The 24,280-nt window shown below is 42.2% G+C and overlaps 1 protein-coding gene across 4 annotated transcripts in view; it reads left to right on the top strand.

Moving 5' to 3' along the window:
• The window catches only part of FYB1 (FYN binding protein 1), a 172,704-nt gene that overhangs the window by 43,562 nt on the left and 104,862 nt on the right, over positions 1–24,280 (top strand). The window contains exon 1 of one of the 4 annotated variants that reach the window (XM_040262370.1): positions 12,273–12,452. The exons of the other annotated variants lie outside the window; for them this stretch is intronic. The gene's annotated coding sequence lies outside the window, so the exon portion shown is untranslated. Of the gene's footprint in view, positions 1–12,272; positions 12,453–24,280 lie in introns of those variants that run through there. 4 annotated transcript variants of the gene reach the window in all.

Here is a 24,280-nt window from a genome sequence, read left to right as displayed (position 1 = left end):
GTCTACTATTAACACAAATTTCATTTAAAAGAAAGTCTTCTATAGGTTTTAAAACTTTTAAAATCAGCTATAGTCCAATCTCAGACATTGGGTGCTGTGCTGTTACACCAGTATCAGAAAGTGGTCAAAATATAACCTAATCATTGCTAGGTGTCCCATGCTGTAGAAGTCAGAGCAAACACTGATCTAGGCAGGACTACCCCAGAGCCAGCCATATAGCTGTGAACGGCAAATTCACTTCACCTACTTTATAACTTGAAAGATGCTACAGAAATTGACATGCGCCAAAATATTTCTGCATTAGATCAGCGATGGCTATATCTGAATGCTTACCCACAGGGCCTGAAAGTGAAAGTCACTCAGTTGTGTCTGACTCTGCAACCCATGGACTATACAGTCCATGGAATTCTCCACGCCAGATCACTGGAATAGGTAGACTTTCCCTTCTCCAGGAGATCTTCCCAACCCAGGGAATGAACCCAGGTCTCCTACATTGCAGGTGGATTTTTTGCCGGTTGAGCCACAAGGGAAGCCCTTGAGATATCACCTTGAGGTATTACCCATATACCTGTTTGGAGAGGATCTCTTCAGCCCTTAGATCACTCACTTTGTTTTTCTAAACCTGAGTGCTCTTATCTATAAGATCAACGTAATAAGCATCCTTGCACTCATGCTCAGTCGTGTCTTGACTCTGTGCAACCCTATGAACTATATAGCCTGCAAGGCTCCTCTGTCCATGGAATTCTCCAGGCAAGAATACCTGGAGTAGGTTGCCATTTCCTTCTCCAGGGGATCGCCCCAACCTGGGGATCTAACCCATGTCTCCTGCACTGCAGGTGGATTCTTTACCTGCTGAGGCATCAGGGAAAACGTAGCAGGCATGTGAGGACTAAATTAGCTAATATATAGGAAGTCTCATCTGCCTTGCCTGAAACATGTTAATCCTCAATAAACATAGCCATAATTATCAATTTTACAGAGCAGGCCAAATTATATTGCTAAGTGATGGAAAATATACATTTAAAAGGTGAATCTCCAAGAATATACCTCAAACTCACTCCTCTTCATCAGACTTTAAAGAGTTTTGGGTTCCAACTGATTCTGCTGAGATTGCCTGTAAACTGATAGGAGAGTTCATAGTTTCTGGTGTCCTTTCATTTGGTTCTGGGTGATGGCTGGTTTCTCCTTGGGCTTTCTGCATTCACATTGCAGAGCCTATGGGATAAATCAGCTTAGCATCTTGTGCACACATCCAGCCGTCCCATGTGGGAAAGCATAAACTCAGGCCCATCCCAATAAGGCTCATTGTCCTACTAGTGTTTTAAGTTCTGCCATTAGTAAAAGAGTATCAGTCTTCATCTTCTAAAAGACTCAGCTCCCCGTGCCTGGGATCCTAAACCCCAGCTTATTTCCATCAGCCCCAGCCACATATGAGTCCATGAAGCAGGATATTCAGTCCGAACTGAGCCCAGTCTTGTGTGGCAGCCATACCCTCCCTCACAGAGAGATGGGACCCTCTGCATGACGTCACCACAAGATAAAACCTTTTTACTATCCTGCTTTATTTTCATGCATTACTAAGGATTAGAATGGGCCAAAAGAACCTACCTAATTTCATAGTGAGAAAAGGAGGTATTTAGCTAAAATCCCCAGAGACTCATCAATTGTAGTACTAAAACTGTGTTTTTAAATTTTATTAGCTTCCAAAATCAAAAAAGAGGGGAGATTACATCATAAGGGAGGGATCTTGCTTTATTAGCTTCCAGAGTCAGAAAAAAGAAAAGGGAAATTATATCACACATAAGAAAGATCTCACACATTCTCTGCCTTGTATTTTCCTTTCATAACCTCTTTATTTAACTGCTGGGAAATTAAGGGGAAACTCACCATATCAAAACACATTGACTCTAGTGACTTAAAATTAAAATCTGTGGTTTTTCATCTTCAGGAAAATGAGAGCTTATACTTCTGCTTTCTTCAGTTCTGTAGGCAACAACAGTTCCAAAGTTTTCATGTCCAGGACATGAAACACTTTCGGGAGGTAGAAGTAATATTTTGCTTTGTTTATTTTTGAGAAATATTTAAAATGGGGGGGGGCACAAAGAAGTATACAACAAATACCAATGGATCCATAACCAAGACTTTTGTTACATTTGCTTGAAGTCTTTTTTAATATGTAAAGAGTAAACTGTATACAGAGGGTTGAAATCAGACATCATTCCTCCTCAGGCCAATTTCCCACCATGGCATCCCAAAGACAGTCTCCATCATGATTTCACTGTGATTCTCTAACCACCAAGGTCAGTGCTGGTTTATCCTGACTTGTGTGGCCAGGATCCCAAATCTCAGAAGATGGAGATGATAACTGATCCAGTTAAGAGTCACCCACTGCTGCTCCCTGGATCTTTCACCTCATATCCTGATCTGGTCACTCTAGGCTCTGTGTGTATCAAGAACAGACACAGCCTACATGGCAAGCCCTAGCCTTCTGTTCCCTTGTTCCCATTTGGCCTCCTCAAGGTGAAAGGTGAAAGCTTTCCCCAACAAAAGACACCTAAGGTCAGTCTTGGATTTAAGAGACACAACCCTGCAAGAGAATCCAGGAGGAGAACTTCAAGAGTTCTTGACCTCCATCTCATGAATTGCACATAAAATGCCTCCTCTGGCTAGGGAGGTGATTTTAATGATCTAAGTATGCATGCCTGCATGGTAAGTCACTTCAGTCATGACTGATTCTTTGTGACCCTATGGTCGGTAGACTGCCAGGCTCCACAGTCCATGGGATTCTCCAAGCAAGAGTAGTGGAGTGGGTTGCCATGCCCTCCTCCAGGGGAATTTTCCTAACCCAGGGATTGAACCTGTGTCTCTTGCATTGGCAGGTGGGTTTTCTTTACCACTAGTCCCACCTTGGAAGCCCTATGTAAGTGTGAGCTGTGTGTGCATGCTCAGTTGGCTTCAGTGAGTCCAACTCTTTGCAACTTTATGGACTATAGCCTGCCAGGCTCCTCAGTCCATGAGATTCTCCAGGCAAGAGTACTAGAGTGGGTTGCCATGCCCTCCTCCAGGGGATCTTCCCAACCCAAGGATAAAGCCTGGATCTCCTCCATTACAGGCAGATTCTTTACCACTGAACTACCAGGGAAGCCTCCTAAGTATAGTTATAGCAAGTCATAGAGGCTCAGTGAAACTTCAGTTAATTTTTGAATCAAGTTTTCAGACTTTTCAAGGAAAGCCACAAATCTGAATAATTACGTGAAATCACTCTAGTTTTTACATGTTCCCCCTTTTTTTTAAGTTTTACATCTACAGAAAAGCTTAAGCAATACTACAGCAAACAACTGTATTCCCTTCAGCTAGACTCACCCAGTTGTTAACTTTTTGCCATGTTTTATGTATATGTATGCTACCTCCCATGTAGCTCAGTTGATAAAGCATCTACCAGCAGTATGGGAGACTTGGGTTCAATTCTTGGGTCAGGAAGTTCCCCTGGAGAAGGAAATGGCAACCCACTCCAGTATTCTTGCCTGGAGAATTCCACGGACAGAGGAGCCTGGCAACCTACAGTTCATAGGATCGCAAGACTCGGACATGACTTAGCACTTTCTTTCTTTCTACGTATATGTATAAATGATTTCCTGAACCAACGAAAATAAGTTATGCAAATCATGACAATTCATCTCTAGAAATTTAACCATATATCTCCTAAGAATAAGCACCTTCTCCATTTTTAGCTATAATGCCATTATCACACCTAAGAAAAGTAGCAATTTCTTTATCATTCAACTGCCCATATGAAAATTTCTCCAATTACCCCTGCATTATTTTATACATGTTTCTGTTCAAATCAGAATCCAGTCAAGACTTAAATATTGCATTTCATTGTTATGTCTCTTTGGTATTTTTCAATCTAGAAGAGTTCTCCTACCCTCTTTTTTTTTTAATTTTTATTGGAGGATAGTTGCTTTACAATGTTTTGTTATTTCTGAACACTCTTGGACGTAAATTGCAGCAAGATCTTTTTTGACTCACTTCCTAGAGTAATGAAAATAAAAACAAAAATAAACAAATGGGACCTAATTAAACCTAAAAGCTTTTACACAGCAAAGGAAACTGTAAACAAGATAAGACAACCCTCTGAATAGGAGAAAATATATGCAAATGATAAGGGATTAATTTCCAAAATAAACAAACAGCTCATGCAGCTTAATATCAGGAGCTTCCCCAGTGGCTCAGTAGTAAAGACTCTGCCTGTAAAGCGGGATACCAGGGTTGAATCCCTGGGTCAGGAAGATCCCCTGGAGGAGGCCAAACCCATTCCAGTACTCTTGCCTAGAAAATCCCATGGATTGAGGAGCCTGGCAGGCTACAGTCCTTAGGTTCATAGGACATGACTGAAGCGACTTAGCATGCACACATGCACAGCTCAATATCAAAAATACAAACAACCCAATCCAAAAAATGGGTGGAAGACCTAAATAGGTACTTCTCCAAAGAAGACATACAGATGGCTAAGAGGCACATGAGAAGATCCTCTTGTGTTTTTTAAACTATTTTTAATTGTTAGTAATAAATATGATTTATATAAATTTGTGTATGTGTGTGTACATACACACACACTCACAGGCAACAAAAGCAGGTCCACAGGTCGGCTTCATACTGTGTGTGTGTGTGTGTGTGTGTGTGGTGAGGGGGCGGGGTGCATCTCTGTACCCAGGTATAGTCTGTCAAAGGTCCCACTTCCAAAAGCAGAGTCAATATGGTCTGTCTTGGCCCATATTACAGGCCTCCCTGGTGGCTCAATGGTTAAGTATCTGCATGCAATGCACGAGACCCAGAATTGATCCCTGGGTTGGGAAGATCCCTTGGAGAAGGGAATGGCAACCCACTCCAGCATTCTTGCCTGGGAAATCCCATGGACAGAGGAGCCTGGCGGGCTACAGTCCATGGGTTACCAAGAGTCAGACACGTCTGAGGGACTAACACTGGCCCATATTAGTGCATTTGATTATCAGGGATGGAAAGACAAAAGAAGGAAATAAAATTCTTTTTCTCACTGCTATTAATGGAAAGTCTTAGCTCCTCCTCTGTGCTAAACTCGGAGGAGGAGGTGGATGAGAAACACTTGGAAGAAGAATCTAGTTGCAAATGCCCATGGCTGGGCTCTACCCCAAACCTACTCAGTCTGGAATTGCACTTATTTTAAAAACACACCTCCAGCTGTTAGTCTGAATATTAAAGTGTGAGAACTACTATTCTAAAGACCCACAGATAAATTAAGAATTGGGCCCTAGCCCTGGCAAATTCTAGTGAGACCAAACCATAAAATGTTATCACTGACACAATAAATCCTCTTGAAGCCCAGAGGGAAGATCAGAGAAGGCTTCATCGGGGGACATAGATTCTGAGTGGAGTTCAATGATGATATGCGTTAACCAATGAAGAAGGAGGGGGAAACCGATGGAAATGAGAGAAGCAGATGCTCTGCCATGTGACATCCTGAAGATCTGGCAAAGAGGATGAAGGAGAGTCTCATCTCATCCGTGGTGAAGGGTTTCCATTTTTATTTTTTTTCTGAAGGATTGGAGAGCCACTGAAGGGCCTTAAGCAACCATGATCCAGGAAGAGCATGCTCGGCAGGCCTGAGAAGAGAGGATTGGAGGCAGAGCGATTCCATAAGAGGCCACTGAAGCTACAGAGGCAGGAAGTGAAGCAGGCAGTTCACTGGGGCAGGAGCCGAAGTGCTCAGGATAGCGAAGCACCAGGATGTTCGGGGCGATGTGGACCTGGGAGTCAGAGAAAGGAGGCTAAATCTGCTTCTGGGCTCTCAATTCAGTCTCCTGGGAATCGGCGGCTGCGGTGCCTGTTGGACATTTAGGTAATAACGTTCCTTGGGTGGTTACCTGGTCAGGAGAGCCATGGTGAGAGCCTCAGACCCAGGAAAGGCAATGCAGTGAGCTCAGAATGGGGTGAGATGGCTGTGGATCAGACAGAGGGTGTGGCTGGATTTGCCTGTTAAAGAAAGCAAGTGGTTAACCCATTTGAATGGGTGGACCCAACCACAGGCATGCGGGTTTTGTTGCTGCTCTGGGTCCTTTGCCAACATCCTCTCTCCAGTGGTCTCTCTCCTCTTCTCCAGTGGTCTCCTAAGTGGTCTCCTCTTCAAGACAGTTTGTTGAAGATGAAGAGAAATTGTTATATATTTACTATACTTTTTAAAAATCTCATCTTTTTATTTTTGTTTAGATTTCATAATGGATAAAGTGTATTCCCAAAGTAATATAGATGGATGGATGGATACATAGATAGATAGATAGATATCACTAATAAATACCCAGATATTAGGAGCACATGCTCAAATACATATTTTTTGCTACCTACAACAGTGAAAAGTCTTGAATGACCACTTTTCTGCATGACAAAGCTCAGGAAAGGACTCAAGAAGGAGATGAGGGAACATGGGTGAAGGTCTTGCAGGCCCACTGCTCAGAGATCACTGGCCTCTTTCAAATGATTCTGCTCACTGGTAGAACCCCAAGTGACAGAAATCTTGGAAGGTGTTCAAGTTCCCTGCCTTTTCCTGTTTTGAACATATGTTTAGAATCTTAAGACACTCAGTATTGGAAGAATCTTTGAGGTTGAGTAACTCATTTTCTGCTTTCCTGAGAAGCAAAAAGAAAAAGGCAGGTTTGAGAAGAAATTCGGGGTCTGAGGGAGAAAAGGGGGAAGAAAGTGGAGAAAAGCCACCCTTTCTTCACACATTAACCTGGAACTGGTCCTGAATCTTGCAGGTTGTATTGTTTTTCTGGTTCTCTGACTTGTGTGCAGGTGTTTTGGGGGGCGGGGAGGAAGGGTGGGGTTGAGAGTTAGCTGTTAAAGGCAAGAAAAATAAGCAGAACCTGTTTCTTGACTTGCCTGCTATGTGATCCACTCTCATCCTAACTGCCAGTGTGTCTGGGAGTAGAGTGGTTTCTGACGGCAGGTGATGAACTCACTCCAGGAATACCCACCTTTGACCACCTGTGATCGTACGTCATTGGCTCAGAGACAGAACTCCTGATGCCCAGGCATATGTTGTCAGCAGGGCAGCCCCGAGCTCTGGATTCATTTGTGCTTCATCTTGTGCTCCTCAGTGTGGAGCAGAGCGAGGCTCGAGTTCTCCTGCCAAAGGCACTCATGTGCTGAGCGAGCAGAAGGTAGAAGCCTGTGCCGTCTGTCTTCACACTGCACCCAGACCCTCCTGGGAAAGGAAGCCTTGGGATTGTGTGGAAGCCTTGGGATTGTGCGAAAGCCCAGCTTAGGCCAAATCATTTTCACTCCCAAACACATTCTGACTTGTGTTCTGAGTAAATCTCAAGAGGCTTTAAAAGGCACAGCAGGGTCAACACAGCCACCAGAACCAGAATACCTCTCCTTGAGACGCAGCAGGACTGGCTCTTGGCTTTGTGTCACTCACTCCCTTCAGAACTAGACTGTGGAGTTCATCATTTTTTATTTATTTATATTTATTTTTAATGGGAGGATAATTGCTTTATAATGTTGCATTGGTTTATATTGTGAAAAGTGGAAGTGTTAGTGATTCAGTCATGTCCGATTCTTTGCAATACCATGGACTGTACCTCTGTCCATGGGATTCTCCAGGCAAGAATATTGGAGTGGATTGCCATTTCCTTCTCCAGAGAATCTTCTTGAGCCAGGGATCGAACCAGGGTCTCCTGCATTGCAGGCAGATTCTTTACTGTCTGAGCCATTTTTATTAATTCCACACAAAAACATGAATCAGTCATAATGATATATATATGCCTTCTTTCTCTGTAGCCTCCCACTCTCCTCCCATCCCACCGCTCTAGGTCATCACAGAGCATCAGGCTAGGCTCCCTATATTAAACAGCAGATTCCTACTGGCTGTCCATTTTACACATGATAATGTATATATGTCAATGCTACTCTCTCAATTAGTCCTAACCTCTCTTTCCCCGTGTCCATAAATCCATTCTCTATGTCTACGTCTCTATTCTTTCCCTACAAATAAGTTCATCAGTATTATTTTTCTAGATGCCATAAATATGCATTAATATGCAATACATCATTTTTTTTTAACTGAGGGACAATAAGAGTCATAACTGCTAAAGTGTAACAACAATAATACACACAATATTTTAATTTAGGGGACTTCCCTGGTGGCTCAGTGGTAAAGAATCCGCCTGCCAATACAGGAAACATGGGCTCCATCCCTGGGTTGGGGAGGTCCCCTGAAGAAGGAAATGATAACCCACTCCAATCTTCTTGCCTGGGAAATCCCATGGACAGAGGAGCCTGGCAGGCTACAGTTCACAGGGTCTCAAAAGAGTCACACATGACTTAGCAACCAAACAACAACAAAAACATTTTATTTTTTATTTTTCTATATCAATTTATTTTATTTTAATTGGAGGTTAATTACTTTACAATATTGTATTGGTTTTGCCATACATCAACAGGAATCCGCCACAGGTATACACGTGTTCCCCATCCTGAACTCCCTCCTCCCTCCCCGTACCATCCCTCTGGGTTGTCTCAGTGCACCAGCCCCAAGCATCCAGTATCATGCTTTTAATTTAGAATCAGAAAAGCAAGCTTGCTCACAGGCTATACGTATAAACAGGCCAGTGCTATAGGTGGTAATTACCAAATGGAGATGGGGTAAGATTGCTCAGCCTAGGGTAGAGGTGAGGATGGGATGAGATAAGGATAGTAGAAGAATGTGCCTGGATTACAAAGACAGAAGTTCTGATATCCTAACTAGGTACTGCTGCTGCTGCTGCTGCTTCTAAGTCGCTTCAGTTGTGTGTGACTCTGTGCAACCCCATAGACGGCAGCCCACCAGGCTCCTCTGTCCCTGGGATTCTCCAGGCAAGAACACTGCAGCGGGTTGCCATTTCCTTCTCTGAACTAGGTACTGCTACTAGAAATAATGAGTTGAGAAAGCTGAATTCCTCCATTCTCATCACATTACCTCCCAACTCACTAATTTTCCTCCTGTAGTATTTTATTTCCTTGTGTTGCACGACAAAATTGCCCAGGATGAGGAAGAAAAAGCCTGGTATTCAAGTGCACAAAGAATGAGCTATTCATTGAATCCTTCATCATTTGCTTAGAATTGTTCTTGCTGGGGGAGGAGCAGAGCGCTAAACATCCAGAAGCGCTGAGGTGTTAGCTATGATTCTGCAGCAGATGTAATGTAAGATCAAACATATGGTTTAAGAAAATCTTAAATTATTGTAATTTATGGAAAGCTTTAGGGGGTAGGTACAAAAATAAGGAAAAATAGATATTCAAATACAAACCCGATGTTACATGACTGATTTCTTTTTTTTTTTAGTTTAGTTTTATTTATGTATTTATTTTTAATAGCAGGATAATTGCTTTACAGTATTGTGCTGGTTTATGCCAAACATCAACATGTCATTGTTGGTTTCTTAAAAAAAAGATAATTGTACAACGAATTCTTTCCAGCTCTGCCTTCTGTTAATGCCATCTCAAGAAGGACTATATGTGAAGAAAAATAGGCCCCTCTTATCTTGTATTCTTTCCTCTAAATGAAGAGGAAAAATACTACCGCTATATGATGTCTTGAAAGCCTTATATTAATTATCTGGCTCAGAAAATTAGTTACATATACCAAGAGCATACGGTAAAAGAGGTTTACACCAAAAACAGTGGTTTTTGCTTCTGCACTTATTGATTACAACCTACATAAGATAGAGGGGGAAAGGGAGACGCAAATAACATTTTTATCATCATTATTATGTTATCGTTGGCAAATAATATATTCTTGCACATATTTCCTTTATAAAGACTTTATAAAAATAAGGGGGAAATTGAGTGTTTATTATTACATAATGATAAGATCATCTCAAGTAAGATAGATTTGAGTAAGTATCTATACTTCCCTTGGTTTCAGGAACAAATCATCATGTTACTAAACTGACTTCATGGCTTTTTATTATTAAATCTTCAAACCTATTCAGACACTATCAGCAAGCACAAATCCAATCAAACATTCAATTTTTAAAATATAATCTTTCTAAGTGTGTCTATTTCTTCTCATTTGGAAAGCTAAATTTATGTCTACCCCTCAGAGGCAGACACTGCTACACATCTTTTCCTGAGATAAATGCATTAAAAAAGCATCCTCCCCAAGTAGCCACCCTTGGCCTCTAATAAATTAATTCATTTCACAATATTTATAAAGTGCCTTCTGTGTGACAGACACGTACATACCAGAAGCTTGGATTCAAAGACAAAGAAGCCACAGTCCACCCTCAAAGAGCTCAAGGTCTAGAGGGAGAAACGGATTCCAACAACTAAAAGCTCTGAAGACAGAGGGAAGCCAGCCGCCTTCGCTGGTCTTTAGGGACTGAGGTTAGACGTGATCAATCTACACTGGGCTTTGGAGCACCAGCAGGAGTGAACCAGGTGAAAGAAAAGAGAGGGAGTATCTTCCAGGAAGACGGGGCACATTCTGGGTCATGGCAGATTTTGTTTTGTTTTGCGTATCAGGAAGAAGTTGTTGGGGAGAGGAAACATAAGACTGACTTTTAAAAGTTAACATTTTGGGAGACTTCCCAGGTGGTCCAGCAATTAAGACTCTGCACTTCCAAGGCAGGGGACTTAGGTTTGATCCCTGGTCAGGGAACATGGCATGATCCCACATGCCATGCAGTGCAGCTCAAAATAAATTAATTAATTAAAAAGTTCACATTTTTCTCCTCTCTCTTTCTCTCCTTCGTAACCATCCAGTAAAATCCAGGGATGGTCAAGGTGCTCCCTGGTGCCAGGGTCCAGCCTCCTTCCACTCTGACTCTGCCATTGCCAGGGCATTAATAAGCCCTAGTTATCAATGAACCTGAGCTGCTTAGGCCTGCATAGGCTTCTAGGAGAGAAAAGCATCACAGGCCCAGCTTAAGAGCACTAGGCAGAAGCTCTACAGATCTCTTCCACCTTGACCCCTCTTGGCCCGAACTCAGTCACATGGCCACAGCTAGTGTCAAGAGGGGCTGGAAAATATCCTATTTGGTGTAGTTGTATGCCTGGCTGAAAAGCAAGAATTCTCTTCCTATAGAACTCATGTTGGCAAACTTTTTCTGCAAAGGGCCAAATAGTAAATATTTCAGACCACATACAGTCTTTGTCAGAGCTTCCCTGATGACTCAGATGGTAAAAAAATCTGCCTGCAATGCAGGAGACTGGTGTTCAGTCCCTAGAGGGGGGAGATCCCCTGGAGAAGGAAATGGCAACCCACTCCAGTACTCTTGCCTGGAGAATTCCATGGACAGAGGAGCCTGGCGGACTATACGGTCTGTAGGGCTGCAAAGAGTCAGACACGACTGAGCAACTTATCACTCACTCACTCACAGTCTTTGTCATGGATTATTGTTGTTCTTCTGCTTTTTTGTTTTTCTTACAACTCTTTAAAAATGTGAAACCCATTCTTAGTTCGAGGCTCTGTAAAACAGGTCATAAGTCAGATTGGGCATACAAAGTGTGTCAAGCCTATGGAAGAAAAGAAAATTATTGAAGCAGAAAAGTGCCCATTCCCAGCATGAACTCTACAAGATTATGACCACTTGGAAGAAGAGATTTGCCTCATTCACCTTTCGAGGCTAGCACAGTGCTTGGTCCACAGAGTAGATGCTTAATGTGGATGAGTGATGAATGAATGAATGAATGAATGATAGGGGAGATTAATAGCTACCATTTCTTATAATCCCATTTTGTGCCAATGATAATCTCTTAACATAGATTGTCATTTGAAGACCCCATTTTCTCCAGAGCTTGAAAAAAAGTAGCCAAGAGCAGACGAGTGAATCTGCTGGGTTTTCCACCTGCTTCACCCCCTTAGCTTCCTAGAGTCAAGCAGCCCAATTCACCTCCCAACCACAGATGCAACTGGGTCCCAAATATGGTCCCAAATATTAGGGAGAGGACCTCCTTAATCACAGCTCCCCGTCCTTGACTTCCACTGCAGGCGGACAATCCCGGGAGTGCAAGGAGGTTACGGAACCAAAGGCCTTCCAGGTTCCTCCCTTTGACAGCCATAGGGGCAGCAGGAGAGCCTTGACTTGGTTTCACCCTTTTAAATATCACATGCTTGGCGGGAATGTCAGCAGAAGCCTTCAGACTGAGTAGACACTTTTTAGTTCCCCTCTTCCTCCTCCTTCTTACTCAATATCCTGAGGGCATAAGAGGACTTTTCTTGTCTAAATCAGCCTGGTGGGGTGGGGTGGGGGGAAGCGTGGCTCACTCAACCGTTCCCCTGGACGTCTCCTTGCCAGGGCTCAGAAAGTGCCACAGGGCTTGGACTCTCCTTCCTGAGCAGACACAACAGCCCAAAGGAAGGAGTGGTCCAGTCCCTGGCCCCTGGAAGACCTCCTCAGTGAGACCACCCTCCCACTTCATTCTGCAGGAGTCAGGTAACAGCTCTGCCCAGTTTTCCTCTTTCAAATCAACACGGGATTTTTTTTTTTCCCAGCAGGAAAATGTACCGCCTCCAAATTCTGGCAGCACAGATTGTGCTGGCTGGAATCATTGACAGAAAGGCATGTTTTGTTGGCAAACAGCAGAAGAGGTGGCCATCAGACACCACAGCTCAATTTCATTGTAGCCAGAGGGTGATAAGCAGATAAAAATGTGTCTGTCATTTGTTCTAGATGGGGCTTCTCATACATGGCTCTTCCAATGTCTGCTGTTGCTAGCATTAAATGAAGTCTTGAAACAAAACCGGAACCACAGTCCTAATTGAGCACAGATGATTGATGTCAGTCTTGGCTCCTGACAAGCCTGGTCTTACACTTTTGATGAAGAGCAAATTTCATTTTTTTCCCCAAAGCTGAAGAGCTGACAGGAAGTGGGGATTCATGTGAAATTCCTACACAGACTAGGGAAAGGGGGTTATGCTACCATCAACCCTGCCTTCTCAAAAGAAATTGTGGCAAAGTGGGACCAATGGCAAGGGCTACAAGTCATCTGAGGAAATCCAAAATTTAGTTGGTGCCTTTGGCCCTCTTGTATGAATTGGGGTCTCTCATGAAAATATCACAGTGCTTTTTCCCCACTCTCTTTAACTAAACTTACAATGAGGTAATTAAAATGGACTTCTTACTCTGCCTCCTACCAACTGCATGACTCAGCCAGTCGCCTAACCTCTCTGTGCCTCAGTTTCCTCTGCTAAAACAATGAGAATAATAATAGTACTTACCTCCTAGGTTTGTTGTGAGTATAAAATTATATATACTTATTGGGTATTAATAGTAATAAATATTATTAAAGATCACTAATATGTGCCGCTTTTAATATTTTGACATTAGAGATTACTCTGTGTAGAAAAATAGATGGGTTTATGAACATAAGGCCAAATCATGCATTTGCTTTTATGTACAGGCTGAGAGACTGTTGGGAAGCATTTTAGGTTGATCAAAACATGTATATACAAGGCAGGACACAAACTTTAGATATTCTGATGCTCCTAGAAATTAATGATAAATGAGGGGCAGGAGGACTAGATGGTTCCTTTCAATAAAACTATATCTTTTAAAATGCTCCATTAAAGATGATCATGAATATCAATGGAATTTTAGTGTAAATTCATGGGACACACTGAAGAAGTTAGGCTTCTGTTTCAAACAGAAATGTCTGGGAAGGATTCCATTTATCTTGGAAAATTATGTTAAAAGTTCAGATCCATGCTTTCTGCTTGTTATTTGCATCCATTTAACTACCAGCTCACTTCTAAGGCTTCCCAGCTCCTGTAGGAATCCAGAGGCCCCTGCTCTAGACTCAGCGTTTAGTAAAGCCCGTTTGGGGGAAAAATTCTAAAAGCTCCGGCATTCTAAAAGCAGCCTCATTGAGTAGTCACACCGCCACCTAGTGGCGCAAAGGCTAAATACGTGCAAGCGATTGCCTTGAAGCTTGTTCTCGCCTTGTTGCTGCTGCTGCTGCTTAGTCGCGTCTGACTCTGTGCGACCCCGTGGACTGTAGCCCGCCAGGCTCCTCTGTCTATGGCGATTCTCCAGGCAAGACTACTGGAGTAGGATGCCATGCCCTCCTGCAGGGGCAGGACCTAGGGATCGAACCCAGGTCTCCCTCATGGCAAGCAGATTCTTTACCGCTGAGCCACCAGGGAAGCCCTCTAGCCTTACTGTCCCTTAAAAATCATGTTTTCTTTCTACTATTGGAATCGCATGTTAAGGAGAGCAGTGAGGTGGGGTGAGGGAGAAAAAGAGAAGGAGAGAAAATCAGGGGAAGTAGACAAGATCTTTCATTGGTCTGAGGCGTTAGTAGCGGCTGCTTCTGGGTGAAAATGTGGAAGAGGACTGTGGTTCACTGGCAAAGTTAAAATTGTGGTCCCAGGGGTTTTGGTTAAGACCATGGTTCCAGAATCAAGAAATGAGTTTGAATGGGGCCTCTCCCATTCACAGGCTATGGACCTTGAGTGAATTACTGAACTGCCCCATGCCTTGGTTTCTTTGTCTATAACATGGGGATAACAATAACTTCTTTGTGGTTTATTATGAGCTCCTAGCAAAGAAGGCAATCCAGAGCATTATCTATTGTCATGACTGTTTTTAAGAGGAAGATGCTCCAGAAACTGCTATCTCAAAGATCAGGCGGTGCAGGACAGTGGGCCCAATGGTTGAGCAAACGGGACAACCAGATTCTGATTCTGCCCAAAAGTAGCTGTGTGACCTTGGGTGGATCACATATCCTCTTTCCTTTCCTGCAAAATGAAGAGCTTGAATTCATTAATCATTAAGGTTATTTTTTCTTTCTCAAACACTGTAAATCTAAGGCAAGTCTTCCCATTAAAACTGGCCCACCTTTAAGATTCATTTTGATCTTTCTTTTTACCAAAGCCCAGAGTCAAGCGTCTCCCAGGCATTTATTTCTACAGCTGCTGGCGGATGAGAAATAGGCAGCAACTATAGCTGCAACCACTGTATCAGTCACAAGGAATAGACCAAGTATATATTTGGTCAGGATGAGAACCCAATGGAAAGTCCTAGAAACTGAAGAATATTCCCCCGTCAGAAGCTGGTCTAGGATTTCTTATACATTTGAAGAGTTCAGAACGTGTTTTGTTTTGTTTTTTATCTCTGCTAACTAGCCTCCTTAACATGACAGGAAACCAACAAAATCTTTGAGCTGTACAAATTCAATATGTACTTTATTAGTAGTGTTGCTAAGTCTGTGCCACCCATGTTGGTTAAACTAGTAACTGATCTTGCTTCCAAGAGCCTGTAAATGCCACTGAAACTCACCTACTGCATATAAGTATTAATAATTCTCTATTCTGTTGTTCCAAGCCAGGGACCATTCCACTAGAGACACCTCGCTCTGAGATGATAACTATGGTGGCCCAGAAAAGATAATTATGAAACAATGCTTCCTGCCCTTCATCCTAAACAGCACCCATGCAGGTGCTCAGACATTTAGAGTAATCAGAACAAAGGCATCCTGGATCTTTGTGAGGGTGGGTGTATTAATTCCTTGTGGATCCTATAACAAATCACAAACTAGGTGACTAACAACAACACAAATTTATTCTCTTAGAGTTTTGGAGGCTGAAGTTTTAAAATCAGGGTGTCCACAAGGCTACATTGTCCCCAAAGGCTCTAGAGGAAAATCCAGTTTTTGCCTTTTCCAACTTCTGGCAACTTCTGGGGCTTCCCTAGTGGCTCAGATGATAAAGAATCTGCCCACAATACAGAAGACCAGAATTCGATCCCTGGGTCAGGAAGATCCCCTGGAGAAGAGAATGGCTACCCACTCCATTATTCTTGCCTAGAGAATTCCATGTACAGAGGAGCCCGGCAGGCTACAGTTCATACAGTTGCAAAGAGTCAGATACAACTGAGTGACACACACACTCACACACACAGTTTCTGGCAGCCTCCAGCATTCTTTGGCCTGTGGCTGCATCACTCCAAGCCTGCCTCCTCCTTCACATGGCATTCTCATCCTCTCTGGTCTTTTCCTCCTCTGTATCTTATCTTACAGGGACACGAGTCCTTGGATTTAGTGCCACCGGGTAAATCAGGATGATCTCCTCATCTGATCCTAATTATACAAAACCCTCTGTTTCAGATAAGGTCACATGCACAGGTTCTGAGACATGGACATATATTTTGAGGTTGCTACCACTGAAACGACTCCGTTGAGTAGAGAAGACAGGGCAGAAATTTAAAAAGACAAGCAGTCAGCCTCTGCACCTCAGTTCCATTCACCCATGCTGAATCAGTGAAAAAAAAGGGAAAGTCACTCAGTCATGTCCGACTCTGCAAGCCCATGGACTCTAGCCCACCAGGCTCTTCTGTCCCTGGAATTCTCCAGGCAAGAACACTGGAGTGGGGTGCCATTCCCTTCTTCAGAGGATATTCCTGACCCAGGGATCAAACCCAGATTTCCTGCATTGTAGGCAGTTACTTTACCATCTGGGCTACCAGGGAAGCCCATGCTGAATCACAGTAGCCCCCAGAGACATTCCAATCCTTGCCACTGAATTTCAGCAACTCAATAAACATGTGAGGATAAGAGCAAGAGAGATCCAAGGTCCCAGTGGTTTTGAATCATTTTGTGTCCAAATACACCAGGTGATGTCACACCTTCCCATTTGTACTGGCTGGGCTGGTCATTCTCCATAAAGAAATCTTTGAAGAAACAAAACAGGATGCATTGGGACATTTAGCACGTGCAGCTTGAAAAAATCCCCAGGGTGATTCCACCACACCCTGTGCCTCTTTCCTTGTCTCAACCTCAAAGCAGACCATTCAAAATATCTGCATTTACTTCATCAGTCAAAAAATAACTTTAGTCAGTGACAAGTGTGCTTATACTTCTTAAGTCGATTTTGTTTTTATTCATATTCGAAATTTGACACTGGTCCACTGTTACGTGTTAGTCACACTTACATGTGCATTTAAAATATTCTAGAAGTTAAAAAAAATTTTGAGTCGAAATTTCATCTGAACAGTAAGATGTTTACATATAAGCTTGATATTATTGAAATACCATTTTTCCTCCCTTTCGAGACATTTTCTTTTTTTTAATTGAAGTATACTTGGAGAAGGCAATGGCACTCCACTCCAGTCCTCTTGCCTGGAAAATTCCATGGATGGAGGAGTCTGGTAGGCTGCAGTCCATGGGGTCCCTTAGAGTCAGACATGACTGAGCGACTTCACTTTCACTTTTCACTTTCATGCATTGGAGAAGGAAATGGCAACCCACTCCAGTGTTCTTGCCTGGAGAATCCCAGGGACGGGGGAGCCTGGTGGGCTGCCATCTATGGGGTCGCACAGAGTCAGATACGACTGAAGCGCCTTAGCAGTAGCAGTATACTGGATTTACAATACTGTGTTAGTTTCAGGTGTAAAGCAAATTGATTCAGGTGTATATATATATGTACATATAAATATATAATTTTTCATTGCAGTTTATTATAAGACATTGGATATAGTTCCCTGTGCCCTACAGTAAAGCCTTGTCGTTTATGTTTTGCACATAGTACTGTGTATCTGTTAATCTCATCGTTGTTGTTGCTTACTCACAAAGTCAGCTCCAACTATTTTGTGACCCTGTGGACTGTAGCCCACCAGGTTCCTCTGTCCATGGGATTTTCCAGGCAAGAATAGTGGAGTGGGTTGTCATTCCCTTCTTCAGGGGATCTTCCTGACCCAGGGATCAAACCCCCCTCTCTTGCAGTAACAGGCAGATTCTTTACCACTGAGACACCAGGAGAGCCTGTACTCTTAATTTATCTCTCTTCCCTCTTTCTCCTTTGGTAACCATGAATTTCATGTTCGTGAGTTTGTTTCTGTTCTACAAAGAAGTTCATTTTCATTATTTTTTAGATTCCACCTATAGGCACCATCATATGATATTTGACTGACCTCACTCAGTATAAGAATCTCTAGGTCCATCCAAGTTGCTGCAAATGGCATTATTTTATTCTTTTTTATGGCTAAGCTATAGTCCATTGTGTATATGTTGGAATATATATATATCGATATATACAGATATAGCTATATATATATATCACATCTTCTTTATCCATCCGTTAATGGGCACTCAGGTTGCTTCCACATCTTGCCTATTATAAATAGCACTGCAGTGAACACCGAGGTGCTTGTATCTTTTCAAATTAAGAGTGGTCATCTTTTCCAGATATTTGCCCAGGTGTGGATTTGGAGGATCATATGGTAATTCTATTTTTAGCTTTTTAAGAAACCTCCGCACTGTTCTTCATATTGGCTGCACCAAATTACATTCCCACCAACAGTGTGGGAGGATTCCTTTTTCTCTCCATCCACTCCAGTGTTTATTATTTGTAAACTTTTTAATGACGGTCATTTCAACAGGTATGAAGTGATACCTCACTGTAGTTTTGATTCGTATTTCTCTAATAGTGGTCTTGAGCACCTTTTCATGTACCTGTTGGCCATCTGTATGTCTTCTTTGGAGAAATGTCTATTTAGGTCTTTTGATTGGGTTTTTTTTTATTTTTTTATTTTTTGAGTTGTATGAACTGTTTGTATATTTTGGAGGGTTTCCCTGGTGGCTCAGTGGTAAAGAATCTGCCTGCCAATGCAGGAGATCCAGATTCCATTCCTGTGTTGGAAAGATCTCCTGGAGAAGGGAATGGCTACTCACTCCAGTATTCTTGCCTAGAGAATTCCATAGAGAGAGGAGTCTGGCAGGCTACAGTCCATGGGGTCACAAAAGGCCGGACACAACTAAGCAACTCACACTTTTCTTACTTTTCATCTTCTATTTAAGTCTTCAAGCCATTTTGAATTTATTTTTGTGTATGGTGTGAAGGGTGGAGTCATTTTGATTTTGCTCTTTCAATCACTGTAACTTAGATAAAAAGAAAAAAAAAATCTCATTGTGTGAAAATATAAAAGCATTTTTTTTTATGTTGGTTCACATCCTTCTTCAACTTCCCTCTGGTAGTAAACTTGAAGTTTCAGTCAGCTGAACAATCAACACTAGCCCCAGAGGACAATAGATAAACCAGAATGGTGCTCCAGACCCCTAAACCGACAGTTACAGGACTCACGTCACTGACTGTAGAGAACAGCTCTTTGAGGGGAAAGAGATCTAATATAGTCATCTACTTAAACCCCGACTCCTACACCAGACACACTTAGACCAAACATCAAAAAAAGCAGGCACCATTGTTTGTCTTCTCTTAGCTGTTTCCCCTTTCCAGGTGATCTGTGATGTTGCAAAACCAGTCAGAATATTCTGGCCGGAGACCTACATCCCCTATGTCACATTCTCTCTCCTTGTTCATGTCAGGGTATTGATAGAACAGATGTTAACACATCATCTGCAATGATGAAGGGATCTTGAAGGGTAAATTACTAGGGTCTGGTGGGAAATTTTTTGGATTAGAAAAAGAAACAAAAAGTCCTGTATGTGAGCTGAAATTCTAAACTCCAAATACAAACTACACAAGAAGGATAGAAAGTCATGATTCTATGATGTAAGGAGAACATGAGATGTAGAAAGTCTGGGTTTGGATCTCCGTTCTACCATGTGCTTGAACTCCGTATACCTTTCTATAACAAGAAGAATTTACCAGGCTTTGGGAAGATCAAATGAGATATTACACGTGGAATTTTTGTTTTTAAGTGTGATTATTAGTTCTAATAATAGAATTAGTAATGGGTATAAAATACCAAACTCCAGAATGTTTTTTTGCTGTATACACAAGCAAACAAAGAAAAATATTGAGATCATCTGTACCCTAAATAAATAATCTTGGTAAAGCATAGATTTTGAACTAGATAGTGGCAAAGTGCCACATACCAGAACTAACATATTAGCAAGGAATCACTAGGACCCTCTGGAGAAAATAAAGAAATGCATGTATGAGTGGGTATGTGAAAACCCAGAGCAGCTGAAGTCATGCAGCACCTTGGAAAATTGAGGGTGCCTGAGAAAAGAGAGTGGCTAGGTGTTAAGAGCAGGATATACACCATGAAAAGGGTGAAATTGAGAACATCAGAGTTTTAATGAGAAAAGGTGCAACCGACAGTAAAGAACCCATGACAACAAAGATGAGAGAAATTGCTCATTTCATGGCAGGGTCTTGCTGCTGTGACTTCCAGGAGACGAAAACAAGTGAGGTCAGGACTGTGGAGTGATTATATTATTTAATCCTGATTAAAAATAGTGAGTGCCTTTTCTTCCAAGTTCAAAAGAAATGGGACAGAAATGGGTTGAGAAGAAAGAGATATGAGGGAAGGATTCCACATATTCTGTAAAGTAAGGTTTCAAAAATCATCCATCTCTCTGTGGATGGATGTGAATCTCCAATAACCTTCCATTTCTAATGTCTAGGTTTTTTTTTTCCCCTCAAATCACACTCTGGGTCCCTCACTGACCAGCAGCTAGCTGCTGTCTGTCTTGATGGGCCTGTTGAAATCTTCCTCTTCTAAGTGGTTCTTGTCACACAGAACTTCTCAATGCTGGGAAGGAAGTCTCTAGAAAACCCCACAGATGGCCTCCTCTCCCCACCCCCACCCACTCCATGTAGACCTTGCCCTTTCAGTTTCTAACTTCCCGTCAAGGGCAGAAAGGAACTTCCAGGCTTGGTGTCAACGTGTGTTTACGTGTGTTGAGAGGGATGTGGGGGCTGAGAAAAAAAAAGAACAGAACATTTCTGCCCTGTTTTTCCTATGCCAAGGAGTATCTTTCTCAGCCATCAAGAATGTTTTATTTCAAATTTCATGTGTTTGGCAAAGTGTGTTCTCTTTTGCTGGTTCATACTCTTTTTTTATATGAAAATAGAATAGCCATTAGAAATAGTAGATGAAAATAAGATTTCTTTGGGGTGACACTTGGAGACACAGAAAAATGAAATGACTTATGTTGTATTACCATGTGCACATTAAATATTATCCTAAGATCCAAATAAGCCCCCAGAAAGAGATCTAAAAAAACACTTCAATTATCTGTAAGTTCATTAGACAAAATGTAAATTCCTCAGAGATTACCCTCTGATTTCATATAGTTAATGCAGGCTAAGTGAATTATCTGCTTTTGTTTTATTGACTACACCAAAGCCTTTGTTGTATGGATCACAACAAACTGTGAAAAATTCTTAAAGAGAAGGGAATACCAGACCACCTGAACTGCCTCCTGAGAAATCTGTGTGCAGGCCAATAGGCAGATCAGGTTGTCTCGTATTTCCATCTCTTTAAGAATTTTCCACAGTTTGTTGTGATCCACACAACAAAGGCTTTGTTATAAAGTAAGTTAGAACCGGACGTGGAACAACAGACTGGTTCCTAATCAAGACAGGAGTAAGTCAATGCTGTATATTGTCACCCTGCTTATTTAATTTATATGGCGAGTACATCATTTGAAATGCCAGGCTAGATGAAGCACACACTGGAATCAAGATTGCTGGGAGAAATATCAATAACCTCAGATATGCAGATGACACCACCTGTATGGCAGAAAGTGAAGAAGAACTAAAGAGCCTCTTGATGAAAGTGAAAGAGGAGAGTGAAAAAATTGGCTTAAAGCTCAACATTCAGAAAACTAAGTTCATAGCATCTGGTCCCATCACTTCATGGCAAATAGATGGGGAAACTGTGACAGACTTTATTTTGAGGGGCTCCAAAATTACTGCAGATGGCGACTGCAGCCATGAAATTAAAAAACACTTACTCCTTGGAAGAAAAACTATGACCAACCTAGACATCATATTAAAAAGCAGAGACATTAGTTTGCCAACAAAGGTCCATCTAATCAAAGCTATGGTTTTTGCAGTAGTCATGTATGGATGTGAGAGTTGGACTATAAAGAAAGCTGAGCACTGAAGAATTGATGCTTTTGAACTGTGGTGTTGGAGAAGACTCTTGAGAGTCCCTTGAACTGCAAGGAGACCCAACCAGTTCATCCTAAAGGAAATCAGTCCTGAATATTCATTGGAAGAACTGATGCTGAAGCTGAAACTCCAATATTTTGCCCACCTGATGTGAAGAACTGACTCATTTGAAAAGACCCTGATGCTGGGAAAGATTGAAGGCAAGAGGAGAAGAGGACAACAGAGGATGAGATAGTTGGATGGCATCACTGACTCAATGGACATGAGTTTGGGCAAGCTCCGGGAGCTGGTGATGGACAGGGAAGCCTGGCATGCTGCAGTGCACGGGGTCACAATGAGCTGGACACGACTGAGTGACTGAACTGAAATGAATTATATCCTAAGCAAATGTGGGCTAAATTTGCTGTAAAAACTGTATGAAACAATAACAAAAACCCATGGTTTTAGAACTGTTTATTATCAACATCCTATCAGCATTCCACTAACATCAAGAAGTCAAAAATTTACAGAACAAACTTCAGAAATACTTAAAGAGTCATATTTAATTTCCTCATCCATTAATGGTTAAGCCATCAGAGGCCATGCCAAAGACAAAATTGTACTTATGCAGGAGCTATTTGGTCGATAACCAGGAAGATGTTTGAAGGTTCTAATTTGTAAAGTGATGGTGATTTTCAGACCTGGTCTTTCAGGACAAAGGGAACACAAAAGCCGAACCGATCAATATACCTGGAGAGTTCAAGGTTACTCAGCATTTGGGAGATGGGCCTTCGCCGGCTAAACTTTACCAATTGCTGAGTGACCTGGCCTTCCCCTACTTCAGTTCAGCCCAGAAGGGAGAACCCAGTGGGAACCAGGAAGGAGGGCAGAGCAGCAGGTGCCTGAGATCACAGAAGAGGGAGTGGTGATGCAGAGTGGCATCGAGAGAGGTTTACTGCCAAGGTGCTGCTCAGTCTAGCCTCCGGGGGGAAGCCAGGCACACACAGCTACCAGAGACCCCACTCGTGCCAGCTGTTTTCTTACTACATTATACCTCACAACACGAGGCTGAGGTGGGCCACCTACCGTTCCCTCTCCACCTTCGCAAGTCGCTGACAAAAATGTAAGGGGTCGTCACAGTGGGGGCTGCCACTGCTTCTTCCGCTGCCAGCCCCTCCTCCCTGGGCTTTGACCAGCCTGTAGCAGCCCTCTCCTGCCCCAGGAACTCAATTTGTGGTGAGAGGCACGTTCCCACATCCTGTTAAAGAGGGGCTTGATGCTCCCTTCAGCATCAGAGGCTCAGCCAGCTGGAATCCATAACAGCCCATTCGCCGTGAAGCAGACAGGGAGGTGTTGAGAACAGATTCATGGCTGGGTTCAACACTCCTTAAGAAGCTAAGAAAATCGTTTCTCTTACTATCATCTGTGTGATCAATCATGGAGAAATTCAAACAAATTCAGCCGATCAGCCAGTATGTTTATGTACATATAATTGTGGCTGACTTGTGTTGTTGTGTGGCAGAAACCAACACAACATTAGGTCCTTCCCTGGTGGCTCAGATGGTAAAGAATCTTCTGGCAATGCAGGAGACCTGAGTCTGATCCCTGGGTCAGGAAGATTCCCTGGAGTGGGAATGGCTACCCACTCCATATTCTTGTGTGGACAATCTCCTGGACAGGGGAGCCTAGTGGGCTCACTAGTGGGGTCACAAAGAGTTAAACACAACTGAGTGACTTAAAGTTTCACTTTTCAACACAACATTGTAAAAATATTTTAAATATTTAAATAAAAATAAATTAGCAGTTATGAAAAGAAATGTGTCAGGAAATACGGGAGTCCTTATTTGAGTGGGGAGAGACAGAGGGGGAACATTTTTGAGGAAAAAAAAAACAGGTCCCTGATTTTTCAAATCCTTAAGGAAACAGAGTACACACATTAAATACATAAATTATGATTCATCTAAATATTTAGACAGTGTTAACAGAGATGAAAAGACTTTACTTCAGTTTCAATGTCTATTGTAGAACTTGCTGTCTACCATCTTGAGAAGCTGTCATAAGTACTGTATTTTTAGTCAGCCGCCATGAACTCTATCCTGACAATCAAAAACAATGAAAGTCATTTTATTATATAATTTCTAACAAAAAGGGGTTTTAAGACATTTATTTGCAAACTAAATAACTGCATCCCCCTCAAAATAAAAATTCTCTTTTCCAAGTTTACTAGGTATAGCAGATCAAGTCTATTTAAAGAGAAAAAACAACTTATCTGTGTGTGTGTGAAGTTTGGGAAGGCTTGGCTTGGTCTTGAAGAATATAGTTTTATTTTCTTTAATCTAAGCAACAGAAATCAATGAAGCTAAATACTACTATTGTTCTATGAAAGTTTGAATTGCATGAGTCTAATCCAAATTTTCACCAGCC

The sequence above is a fragment of the Oryx dammah genome, unplaced genomic scaffold, assembly GCF_014754425.2.
Source record: "Oryx dammah isolate SB20612 unplaced genomic scaffold, SCBI_Odam_1.1 HiC_scaffold_20, whole genome shotgun sequence".
NCBI lineage: Eukaryota > Metazoa > Chordata > Mammalia > Artiodactyla > Bovidae > Oryx > Oryx dammah.
Note: the sequence above shows the minus strand (reverse complement) of the source record. Positions and strands in the feature narration are given on the sequence as shown.